This window comes from Netta rufina (genome assembly GCF_964035555.1).
Source record: "Netta rufina genome assembly, chromosome: 4".
NCBI lineage: Eukaryota > Metazoa > Chordata > Aves > Anseriformes > Anatidae > Netta > Netta rufina.
The window spans coordinates 61,835,715-61,848,403 of record NC_140127.1 but is presented as its reverse complement, the minus strand read 5'-3'; positions in this window follow the sequence as shown (position 1 = coordinate 61,848,403).

Genomic DNA, 12,689 nt, shown 5'->3' with positions numbered 1-12,689 from the left:
GTAATTTTTGCAAGTCGTTGGAATTGCTAAATGTCCAAGGTTTTTTAAACCTGAGGTAATGAAATGCTTTCCTGTTATGCTGGCCAAAAGTGGCTGGCATTGCTTCCTTTAATCAGCGACTCTAATATTTATCTATTTAGGCCTTTGGAGCTTTATTTGTGTATAACAGACACTGCAGCCCTCTGTCAAGTGAGTGCTAAAGACAGGCCCCACTGCAGCTCCAGCACGCACCCTTCCTGCTCCTGAAGGTGTTATTTCATCTCTAGTGTCTGAGAGCTGAGCATGGTGCCCAGGTGAGACCCATAAATTTATTGGTATTGCCTGTAAAAAGCATGGCCAACAGGTCAAGGAGGTGATTCTCCGCTTTGCTCTGCCCTCATGAGACCCCACCTGGAGCACTGCATTCACCTCTGGGGCCCACAGCACAAGAAGGACATGGACCTGTTGGAGTAGGTCCTGAGGAAGACCCCAAAGATGATCAGAGGGCTGGAGCACCTCTCCTGTGAAGAAAGGCTGAGAGAGTTGGGGTTGTTCAGCCAGGAGAGGAGAAGGTTCCAGGGAGACCTTACGTCAGTCTTCAATACTTAAAGGAGGCTCATAATAAAGATGGAGAGAGACATTTTCATAGGGCCTGTAGTGATAGGACAAGGGGTAGTGGTTTTAAACTAAAAGAGGGTAGGTTTAGATTAGATATTAGGAAGAAATTCTTTACTATGAGGGTGGTGAGGCACTGGAACAGGTTGCCCACAGAAACTGTGAATGCCCCATCCCTGGAAGTGTGCAAGGCCAGGCTGGACGGGGCTTTGCACAGCCTGATCTAACAGAAAGTGTCCCTGCCCATGGCAAGGGGTTTGGTCTAGGGGATCTCTAAAGGCTGTTTCCAACCCAAACCATTCTATGATTCTATAATACTGTATTGGTGTTGGAGGCTGCGGCTAACCTCAGAGTGCCTGAGCATGTGCAGTTATACTGAACAAACTATATATTTACCTGACACCTACTTCACACCATCAGTTCCTAATGCTTAAAGGTTGTGTTATTATTCATTTTAAAGGGCTCTTTTTCAAGCAGCTTGGCACCTAGCCATAGCATGTCTATCATTCACAGGCAGCACTGAAGTAGCAGCAATGCAGTGGCCTTAAAAAGACCTTAAAAGTTCCTGGAGACTCGACAGCAGCACCAGCCCAATTTTGCAGAAATTCTTTATTAGGGGGTTGCTACCAGAAGCCTCTGTGCCTTAGGTCTGCAAAAATTGCTGTGTTCAATGAAACTCATTTATGTTAGAAATGGATGACTGTACTGATTTCTTCAACCTCAAACACCTCTAAAAACATAGGAACACTGTTCAATTAAGCGCCTTTTCCCAGTAGATGCTGCAGTGATCCCCATTTCTGTTATGCCAGTGCCTGTGCTGCAGCAAAGGACGCAATGTCACACAGGCTGTCCCTTCTGGCACTCTTGCATATCAGAGTAAGCCCCTACAGTCCCATGCATGGGGGTGCATTTTCTGCAGTCAGGGCACAGCACTCTGTTTTTAGATGTTTTGTTTTGCAGGTTTAATAATCAGTAGGAGAGTGAGTTGAAAGCAAATGCTATTTAGCTTTTCCTGGGAGCACAGGGAATTAAACCTTACACTGGAATGGTGGTAAAGCTGTGAGATGATGTTGCGATGATCAGTGCTCTTCTCAACAATCTCTTCTGCTGTGAGTCGCATCTCCCACGGCTGGAACAGTTGGGAAACCCTTCTCCTCCATTAATTCTATTAAATGGTAGAATTAGACAATGTGCCAAAATTGCAAAGTACTTCTCATCAAGCCTGAATCTCAGTTGGGTTAAACAGAAGAGTGAAGGAGACTATAAGAATAACAGAAGGAAAACAGAGCCAACTGTGGAGCTAAGAATAGGAATCAGATCCCTCAGCACTCTGCTCCAGCTACTACACTCCCTTCCCTCCCATAGACAATATCCATAAAGTGATCTGGGAAAACAGTGGGTTTGAGAGGATTACTGAAGACAATTGTAGCAACATTGAGCTTGCATGGAGCTGAAGCAATTCTATTTTTGGACTAAGCAAGTAAAAAAAAAAAAAATTAACTCAATCCAGACAAGTCTGTGCTGCTCAAGTAGTTTAAAGTTACATTAATGAGAGCTCCAGCACCAGTTTATTCTGAAAAGCTGCAATCTGCTTTTCAGTTTTGCAGCATTTTCCCAAATGGAGAAGCCATATGTCATTACATTAGTTTGTACTAGCAATGTAGTCCTTTATTTCCTGCAAACTGGGCTGCATGTCAAATGCTGCTATACACTCTAAGTGTCTTCTTCCCTACATAGCTAAAGAGATGCCTTTCTTCATGCTGTACTTATGAGGGGATGGCCAGGAATACCTTTGTGTAAGAATGTCTCATGCTTATAGAAAGGAGACTGGTTTCAGCTCATAGCAATAAAGGAACATTTCTCTTAGATTTGTCTAACCATTTGGTCTAAAATAGCCTCTGATGAAGTAGCAGTATTTAAAATGAATTTTGCTTTTGGGTGAAGATACACCACAATGAAAGAGTGAGACTCTCTTTGCCTTCAAGCATCCACAGTCTTCATCCATGTTTTCAGACCTCTAAAAGGCAAGGCAATTCATTGCAGAATCCTTTCAGACCACTGGATGGAAGATCACACAGTTCCTGACATGCAAGTTCAGGGCATTTGTACATGCTCAAGATTTGCTTCTGATAGGTTTTAATGGCATATGTTGTTTATGTTCCAAGACTATATACTCAGCAAAGCATCCAAAAACGAATGTTCAGCCCCCACGGGGTCTGGTAAAAGCCCTGAGGATGAGCTTTGTTGTGGCAATAAAGCCATGGTAGCTGTCAGGTTCTGAATCTTCCTTGTGTGGCACCCACATGACCAGGAAGGGACTATATATATGCTTCTACATATTTTTGAGCCAGAACTTCAGCTGGTATAAATTAATTATGCTGCCTTTGCAATCTATGCAGCTGTACCAATATATGTCAGCTCAAGATCTGAGCATTCAGGTTTCCAGACTGAGAAGCTGTATGCACAAGATAGTGTACACTAGAGGTTTTAAAAAGTAGATGCCAAAATTCTTCCTTTTCAATGTGTAATTTGAAGCCTCAACAGGAACTTGCAGTTCCTGAGTTCTTGCCCATTATTCACTAGTTCATATACTAGCTGAGACCAAGTGAATGAGTGGCATTAGCATCTCACCTTAACTGAGAAATAGCTGCAGTCCTGATTTTGCTGGCTTGGCAACTCTGAGCATGCATGCAGCACAGTTCTGAAGACAGGGGGTGGTAGTATGGGACTTCCACATATGGGTTGCAAAGAAGCTTAACTGGATAGCTGCAGGAAGCAGAACATGTCTAGCATAGATCAGAACCCCCCACTATATAAATACATATATATTTCCCCCAGAAGTAATATATTGTTGCCTATCTGCATTTCATTTATTTATGTATTAGAGGGAACCATCCGTAGACAGTGTTATTTGCCAAAAGCAAGATGTGAGATTGAAGTGAGAGGAACATGCATATAAAGCACTTATTTAAATGCTTTTATTTTAGTTCATGTCTTTCAAGACAAGACTACCTTGTCTTTCAGTTCTTCAGAAGCCCTCCTTATGTATGAACTGAATTTCAAAACAGAAATCGATTCCAGATGTCTTCAGTATATTTTTCCAGGCTTGCAATTTAAACAAGTTACAGCAATACTCACCTTCATATAGTTTTTGATCATTATAATATGAATTCTCACTGACAGCAGTAGACATCATGGTTTTCAAAACCAGCTTTTATTAATTTGGATTCCATTCCAGATTGTCAGAAGGGCTGTGTTTTAAGGAGAATCACTCATTTGATGATGTGTAGTGCAGCTGCCCACCACATGTACAGCAGCAGCATTAGCACTTTTTAATTTTCCCCCACTTTCAGCTTCAGCACTGGAACCCATTACATAGCTGGCATCTTACAAGTGCTGTGTTTCTTTGACCCTTCCCTCAGAAAATGCTCCATAATAGCAGGCTGGCTTACAGCCTTCCTCTAGCTTCTAAATTTAAGACATGAACAGAGAGGAGAGTCCAGCAGGTAGGATGCAAGTCTGGAGAGATGAATACTTTTACTCTTTCTTGCTCTGCACTGACTGTGTGATCTCTGGCAAATAATGTTGCCTTTGCGCCCCTGTCCACATCTGTAAAATAAGGTATTATTTTTTGTCTTCCATGGCAGATAGGTATAATCAAATGATTTTGTGATCAGAACTAGAGTTTGTGATTACCTGTAATAAGGTGAGCAAAATCCCCTGAATCATAATCATTGAGCCAGCTCCTTGATCTCAGGGGTAATGTGGGTCAGGTGTGCTGCACGGAACTGAAAACCCTGAATAACAGAGGTATGGCGCACATACTGCAAAGACATTTGCCAGCTGAAGTCAGTGAAGGGCTGTTTGAGCTTTATAGCTCTGGACCAGAGGCAAATCTGTTGGACCTGAGGCGGGTATTGCAGACTCACCACCAGCTGTGTGTCTTAGCATGCAGGCACAAACTGAAACAAAGGAAATTCTCAATAGTTCTAAGCAGGTGGGATTTTGTTGTTTTTGTTTGTTTGTTTTTACCATGAAGGTGACCAAATATTGGAACTAGTTGCCCATAGGGAGTGTGGATTCTCCATCTCTGGAGGTGGCTTTGAGCAACCTGATTTGATTAAACCTGGTTTGAGCAGACATTGAATTAGGTGAACTACAAAGGTCTCTTCCAACCAAAACTACTTGTCTGATTCTGTACTAGTGCTGTACCTTAGCAAATATATCCTCTTGAAGCACTGGAGACCACAGTGTGCACCCTTAAGGTAGCCTTGCAGGAGAGAGCCTATCTCCATCAGAGACAGACCAACCAAGTCATGATGGACTGAACTGATGCAGTGCAGCTCAGTGTTTCCACAAAAAGTACACGTGGCCCCAGACTGATCCTAAAAAACATGTAAACACCTTTAGGTAGCACTATACCTCCAAGGAGCCGATGCAACTCTGAATCAATGGCACAGTACATCTCCAGATGAACATCTACAGGTAATGAAAGTTTACTGCATTGGGAAATAAGTTCTTTAGTTCATATTTACCTTCCATGTTGTCTTACATGAATCAGCGCAGCATTTCAACATGTAGTAGTGCATGCATGTAGTAGTGCAACTACTACATGCAGTAGTGCAACCGAGCCTAGTGGTTCCCATAGATTGCACACATTGCATCTCTCACTAAGTAGCCAGATGTGGACTTCTTCAAAATGTCATGAAGTGACATTGGACATAATCACAGAATGGCTGAGGTTGGAAGGAACCTCTGGTGGTCATCTGGGCCATCTCCACTGCTGAAGCAGAGCCACTGTGGGGCCTGAAGCAGGTTGCCCAAGCCACATCCAGCTGGTTTTTGAATATCTCCAATGATGGAGATTCCACAGCCTCTAGGGGCAACCGGTGTCAGTGCTGACTCACCAGCACAGTAGAGAAGTGCTTCTTGATGTTCAGGAGGAACCTTCTGTGTTCATGTTTGTGCCCATTGTCTCTGGTCCTGTCACTGGGCACCACTGAAAAGAGCCTGGCTCCAACATCTTTGCATCCTCCTCCTTTATAGACATTGATGAGATCCCCACTGAGCTTTCTCTTCTACAGGTGAGCAGTCCCACCTCTCTTGCCCTTTCCTCAAAAGCAGAGCAGCTCTCCGAGCCTGCAGGCTGACCAGCCCACTCAGTCTTCTGAGGAGTGTTCAAAAAATGAATGGGCAACATAGGTCTTCAATTTACATATAAGGTTTTACAGCTACACCAGGAAAAAAAAAAAAAAAAAAAAAAAAAAAAAAAAGTGATTTCTTAACTGTTTGATGTGGGGCATCATGACATAGCTTTCACCTGACAAGTCTCAGACATTTCTGTACTCATTACCAAATACTTCTGAGATCTTGGCCAAGCTTCCAGTTTCACATTTCATATTACAACTGCGATTATAACTGTGGCCCTTAGTTTGTAAACTGTTTTCCTAACTCCTATACAAATCCATGTCTGTGAATGCATATACAATATGCTGTAAAACAGATGACATTTTCACTGAGGGAACAGCACACGGAGGCTGCTGCTCTCTCCAGCTGTGAGACACAATTGCACGTGGCTGCAGTAAAACATGATGCCCTGACACTCCCTCAGCTTACACGGTTGTGTTATGGCTGGAATGGGCTGGTGGCCTTGGAGAAATGCTACAGCCTCTGCATGTATTGCTGCAAGTGCACTGCCTGATGGCTTGCCGTGTCCTCTGGGCAATGCCAGGTCACAGGGCTGTGGTGGTTTTACTCAGCTGGGCAGCTGAGCTCCACCACAACCATTCTGTCACTCCCCCTCCTCAAAGGGAAAGGGGGAGAAAATACGATATAAAGGGCTCAAGGGGTGAGATAAGGACAGGGAGATCACTCGATAATTATTGTCACAGGCAAAAGAGACTCAGCATAGGGAGATTAATGTAATTTATTACCTATTGCTAACAAGCTAGAGAAAGTGACAAACTAAAAGCAAACTAAAAGCACTGTCCCCAAATCCACCCTCTTCCACCTCCTCCCCCTGAGCGGCACAGGGGAACAGGAAATGTGGACTGTGGTCAGTCAATGATGCCTCGTCTCCACCGCTCCTTCACAGTCACTCTCTGCCCCTGCTCCACAAGGGGTTCCTCCCATGGGATGCCGTCCTTCCCAAACTGAGCCTGTGGGGGCTTCCCACAGGCTACCTCAAGAACTGCTCCATGGGTCTGTACAATGGGGTCCATCCCATGGAACAAGCTGCTCCAGCACGGGTCCCCCACGGGCGGCAGCTCCCCCCAGACACCCTGCTCCTGCATGGGCTCCTCTCCACGGGCTGCAGCTCCGGCCCAGGGCCTGCTCCTGTGGGGGCTCTCCATGGGCCGCAGCCTCCTCCAGGCCACATCCACCTGCTCCACCAGGGGCTGCTCCACGGGCTGCAATGTGGAGATCTGCTCCATGTGGGACCCATGGGCTGCATGGGGACAGCCTGCTCCACCAGGGGCCTCTCCACAAGCCACAGGGAAACTGCTGCTGCCTGCCTGGAGCACCTCCTGCCATCCTACTGTGCTGACCTTGGGGGCTGCAGGGTTGGTTCGCACTCCTCACTCTCCCAGCTGCTGTGTCATAGCAGCCTTTTTCCCTTTGCTTAAATACAGAGGCACAAACAACATTGCTTATTGGCTTGTCTCTGGCCAGCAGCAGGTCCCTTTGGAGCTGGCTAAAACTGGCCCTTATCTAACATGAGGCAGCTCCTAGACTTTTCTCACAGAGGCCACCCCTGTAGTCCCCCGCTACCAAAACCTTACCATGTAAACCCAATACAAGGGTCAGAAGCAGAAACATGCCTGAGGATAATTAGCTTACAGTCAAATTTGCGGTGTGAACTGAAAACATCATTATGAACACAAGCTTTGGTTCTGAAAAGTTAGGTGTATATTCTGCTTATCTCAAAAGACTTCACAAATAGCTCGCAAGCAGGTTTTGAAGTTTAGCCTCTTGTAATTACAGGCAGAAAGCTGGATGGGGTCCCAACATGCTTCACTCATGGGGCTGCCTTCTGCAACCTGGGTATGTGTGAGCAGTCCTGTGTGCAAAGCATTGTTCCTACAAACCAGGTCATGAGACCTCTGCATCATAAAACCATGTTAAAAAAAAAAAAAAAAAAATAGAAATCCCAGCTATTTTCTAAAAATAGACAAGTTTTGCTGGGAAAAGGGGAGAAAATAAGTGCTTGCTGACAGCTTAGCAGAGACAAAAGAGGTTTATCATGGTAGTTGACAATGTCCTGTAGAGACATGGGTTCACGAGCACATGACAAATAATGAAATGAGTGAATACTCTTCTAGCTCCAACCCAGATATTGCAGATCCTTGGTAGCATACCATGACCAAGCTGAGATATACAAACAATACATATATTGTTTGATAATACCTTATATTTTGAGAACATAAGTGGAGAAGGGAAAGGGTGAAAAGGCAGAAGTTCAAAATAAGAGTTGAAATTAATGTATTGTATATTTAAGGTATCAGTATTTGACAAAGGAAGTGGATATAAATGGAAACTAAACTAAAACTGATGTTTCAATCGACACAATATATCTCTGCTACTAGTCAGCTACAGCTGTGAGAGATTTTATTTACCAATAAACAACTGTAAAGTTGTACATGTGTTTTGGTGTCTTAATAAAGTTGAAAAAAATAAATCACCACCACCAACAAAAGTCCAACCCACATCTGAGGTTCAAGAAAAACCTTTATAACACTAATTTAAGATGTGTAGGGGGTTCCTCTAGTCCACGGACATATAAAAAGCATGACACACTAGAAAAAAAAAAAAAAAAAAAAAAAAGTCATTTTTCATTCAAAATCTTTGTCTTAAGCAAGAAATGCAAATTAAAAGTTTTGAGATCATTTATTATCCTTACATTTCATAAAAACAGGAATTTGGCATTTACAATATCTTGAAGTTTTATTTTAGACTACAAGTTTGTTTCTTTTTTTCCCTCATTTGCAACAGAATACAACAGAATAGATGAGGACATAGATTTTCTTCCCTTCTTATCTTTTTGCAACTCCTTTTATTATGCCTAAAACACTGTTTTTTTCATCCTCTCCATAGAACGTCTGTCCTCATTGTCTGGGAATTGAATGACTATGTTTAAAATAATGCCTTTATTTTTGTAAATATAATTTTACTATGGAACAGGGTGACACTTTTTAGCTGAAGCCTTGCATTTGCCTCTTTTAAGCTACATCATTATCTTTTCTTATTCATCTATTTGTTTTACTGAGAACTTGTTCAAAAAGTTATGCTTGTTACTTTATGAAGTTCAATCATTTTAAGTCGAATGAACGAAAGGGAGAAAAAAAATGAAGTAAACAGATCTTTCAAAGGAGAAAAAAATCTGAAAAAAAAAAAAAAGCTCATTTTTCTTTCAAACAATTCAGTGCATGTATGATGTCGTAAATTATAAACTTTATTTTGGGTTATATTTTCTGGCTGAGATACAGAGATTCTCAGAAAATCAAGGTTTGAAATAGAAAGTCAGCAATAACCTAATTTGGAATGCAATGAACCTAAGTGGAAGGGACAGAACTGAAAGTGCTGCCACTTGGGAGTTGTGAAAAGAAGTAGAAAAGCCTGTCATCCTTCTTTTATTTTTAAAAGATGTGAGCAAAATAAAAGCTGAAAACATGCGTTGTGTTTTCATTTTGCTGTGCCTCTGCTAGACGCGTTGTTCACACACCCTACCGGTATATAACATGACATGCCACAGTTCTGCACTCAGATTGTTCGCTCTTATGTTACTGCTCAAGTATGCATTCAGAAAAGAGCCAACAGATATAGTAGATTTATTCTAGTTGTCGAGGTCAAGGACTCCTTTTTTTTTTTCCCCTTTGGATTCAGCAGAGAGGGAACTCTTTCCTCAGTAACAACAGAAAGGCTTTCTGCTTTGCAGTCTACTGTCAGTGTGCACCACTGATACAAAAGTATTGGAGAATATTTTTAAAGGAAAAATCAGGAAACTATTTATCAATAAGAAGCACCAGTGTTGTGTCCAGTGTCGAAGTTAGGGGGCTTTCTGCAGAGCACAATATCTGCATGCACTGTAATTCAGACTCCAGCTGCTGGAAGCTCTTGCAAGTCATGTAAGTAAAGGGCTTTACTTTGCAGAAGCAAACTTTATGTAGTCTCTTGCCTCATAAAAACTCTTAGACGATCTGAACTTCAGCTGAGTTTCCTTATACTAGTAGTGTTGTTTTATCTTGCCGTGTTCTTCTGAATAATGCATGCATGCAGGCACAATAAATTACTAACTTATCTTTCTAGAAATGTTTTGCTCTGAGTAGAGTGAGAAGCAGGATCTGTATGTGGCTCGGGCAGGCTGTGCTTGCTTTTATGATCACTGACAATTGCTGTTCTCCGTTTATGATCAGCATGGAAAACAGTCTGTTTTTTTACAGTTCTTATCACAGTTATTTCAAGAACAATGGGAAGCTGGCAGCAAAACGCAAAACCTGTGCAAAGGAAATCAATGAGCACAATGCTAGTTTATGAAGCAGCGTCAGTAAACCCAAACGTGGTGTGTAACCCCCATGGCAAGCTTGTGGTCTTGTGGGACTTTATATCCTCTCCTGTGAGGCTTAAGAGGTCACAGATTATGTGATGGTTAGTGGGAACATTAACTGATACTAGAAATATTTTAATTGTTTTATAAAAATGCATTTATAAAAATTTATAAAAATTATAAAAATTGCTGATATTTAAGTGAATCATTTTATGTATGATTGTTTGGATTTTACTGCAGGGGATGGATCAACTTTCCCTGATCTTCACTGTGTGATTTAAGATCATGAAGTATTTCCTTGTTCTCTATTCAGTTCATGTATGCATTGGCATCAGAAGAGACAGGTAATGAAATCCCAGATTTCTCTTGTAGTCTGTGGCTTTTAGTCCCTGCCCCTTTGATGGCTGCCCACTTGCTGGTGGTGTGTTAAGTGAAAGAAAACTGGATTTTGTGCCAAGAAAGATTGATTAGCTCCACTGGCCAGGGTACAGCTGGTATTATCCTGAGTGAGAAATGTAATGGGTCCACCTGCATGTACTCAGGGCTCCCACTATCCTTCTGCTCAGAGAGGTCCTAGCCCCTCACATTCCTTGTGGCCCTTCCAAAAGTACCTTAGCCCTCTGACATTGCATCTGCTATTTGGTTCATACTTTTTCCTAGCTCCCAGTAGCTTGTAGCAGGTAATTCCCTCCAGACCCACACAACTCTGCACACAAACCCTCACAGAAGGCACAAACCCACAGGGCAATATCAACTTTATTTATTGCAGATATGCCACCATAATCACCCCAGGTGCTCAGAGGAGCACAGTCGCTGTCCCAAAGAGCTTGCTGCTGCTCCCAGCCCTCCAGCTGACCTTAGTTTTCACAGAAATGGAAGGGCCACATGGGGAAAGTGGCACTCAGCATCAAGGGAGATGCAAAGGGAAGACTCCCCTGGACTTCAGCCAGGCAGTCAGACCTGGATGCTGAAATAGCGAGGAAATTAATACACACGCAGCGCTGTGGAGCTGCTCCCAGAGAAATAGGGCTGCCACCTCCCTGAGTGCAAACGGGGAAAGGCTCCGCAGAGAGAAGGCTGCAGGCTGGAAACAGTCATGTTTGGAAGGTGCACTGGCAGGAGTTCCTCAAAGACGCGGGGTTCAGTGTGAAAGCCAGACACCTCTGCTGATGGAGGAGGGAGATGTTGCTTTTCAAGAGTGTTTGGAGAGTGACAAAAAATGTAATTGAGATCTGAGGCAACTCTTTCATTTTCTTTGCAACTCAACTCTCACATAACTAGCTGGTGTAACCGCACTCCAGGGAGAAAATAGCAGTTTGTTATATTTTTGGAATTTATGTATATTCATGTGTTCCATTAGTCTCTTGGCAAACGCATCTTTTTAGCTCTAAAGCTTTCTGAACCTTTCATATAGTCCTTTGCTTTGAAGCAACAGATGTCTGCGATAAGCAGATGGTTATGGCTTTGAATTTGAACATCTTTAAGTACTTTGTTGTGTATGTTTTATGGGGAGGAATGTACTCTCCCTAACTATGCAGAACTGATGCATTAAATGAAAAGTATCCATGTCTGGATGCTTGATGTCACTTCCTCGCTTGCAAACCAATAAACCACATGTTCTTCAGAATTTTTTGTTGGGAGATATTCTCACCCTATTACTCAGCTCGTGTTTTCAAGTTACAAACCAACTGTGAAATACACCAGTCTGATGTGAGCTCAGTCAAAGTAAACGAGCAACAAGAAGAGTTGAAGGAGCTGCCCTGGTTGTGAATTGCATTCTTGCTTTAATGTATACTGTGAGCAGGCTGAAATCTTCCTCTTGTGAAATTTCCCAGAGGAAATAATGCAGTGCCTATGAAAATAACGGAGAAGAAATCTTTTAATCTTTCTTATACTAAAACTTCATTTTTTAAGAGGTATGAAATTTGATGTGTGGGGAGTCTAAGAGCATAAGATCTTAGACCAGGAATAAATTTGGTAACACAAATGGAAAGAATTAATCTTAAATAAGAACATAACTTTCATTTTCTTTCAAGAAAAAGAAGACAGATAAACTGATTTAATCCAAATATTTTGCTATTGGATATTCATTTATGTCTCTAAAAATATATGGTTCTTTTTTCCCTCTCCACCTAACTTTCAGATTTGAACAGTTTGTTTTCCAAAGAAATCTCTTAAGGCAGCCTGTGACATGTGAGAACACTGTTTAAATTTGAATTAGTTGATCTTAAGGATGGATTATTGCATAGTTTATCAAAGGCTTTATTAATTATAATGGCACAAGATATGTTATTTCATCAAGTTAGTGTGTACAGAAGGCACCAGCCTGACCTGAAAGAAGAGAAATGCCTCATTTCAAGCAATCTTTGGAGTTTTTACTTCCATATTTGAGAAAGAACAGGGCTGTTGGATGGTTCATGGTACTGGAGGGGTGCTAGAAGGGCTCCGTGTTGATGCAGGATATGCTCTGTCTCTCCACTCCCTCTGGGAACCTTCTTTTTCACTTCTCCAGCATGTAGTAAAACCCCTAGTGACAGGCTGTCCCAGAATA